Source organism: Nomia melanderi, unplaced genomic scaffold (genome assembly GCF_051020985.1).
Source record: "Nomia melanderi isolate GNS246 unplaced genomic scaffold, iyNomMela1 scaffold0014, whole genome shotgun sequence".
NCBI classification, from domain to species: domain Eukaryota; kingdom Metazoa; phylum Arthropoda; class Insecta; order Hymenoptera; family Halictidae; genus Nomia; species Nomia melanderi.
Window position 1 is genome coordinate 12,412,136 of NW_027475130.1, and position 955 is coordinate 12,413,090.

A 955-nucleotide genomic window follows, 5' to 3' on the forward strand; every position below is an offset into this window, starting at 1 on the left:
GCGCTATCTGTAATAGCACCCGATATATCACCAGATATATATTGGATTTTCCCCTGACCCTGAGTGTCCGGCCCCATGAGACTGTGGTTTTCTCGGCCCCTGGTCGTCCGAGGTCGTTCCCGCTGCACAGATTCATGCGCCAGGGCCTCCTACAGACAATGCACTTTGATTTATTGCGCTATCTGTAATAGCACCCGAGATATCACCAGATATATATTGGATTTTACCCTGACCCTGAGTGTCCGGCCCCATGAGACGGTCGTTGTCTCGGCCCCTGGAGGTCCGAGGACGTTCCCGCTGCACAGGTTCATGCGCCGGGGCCTCCTACAGACAATGCACTTTGATTTATTGCGCTATCTGTAATAGCACCCGAGATATCACCAGATATATATTGGATTTTTCCCTGACCCTGTGTGTCCGGCCCCATGAGAAGGTCGTTTTCTCGGCCCCTGGTGGTCCGAGGTCGTTCCCGTTGCACAGATTCATGCGCCAGGGCCTCCTGCAGATAATTCACTTTGGTTTATTGCGCTATCTCTAATAGCACCCGAGATATCACCAGATATATATTGGATTTTTCACTGACCCTGAGCGTCCGGCCCCATGAGACGGTCGTTTTCTCGGCCCCTGGTGGTCCGAGGTCGTTCCCGCTGCACAGATTCATGCACCAGGGCCTCCTACAGACAATGCACTTTGATTTATTGCGCTATCTGTTATAGCACCCGAGATATCACCAGATATATATTGGATTTTACCCTGACCCTGAGTGTCCGGCCCCATGAGACGGTCGTTGTCTCGGCCCCTGGAGGTCCGAGGACGTTCCCGCTGCACAGATTCATGCGCCAGGGCCTCCTACAGGTAATGCACTTTGATTTATTGCGCTATCTGTAATAGCAGCCGAGATCTCAACAAGATCTATATTGGATTTTCCCCTGACCCTGAGTGCCCGGCCCCATGA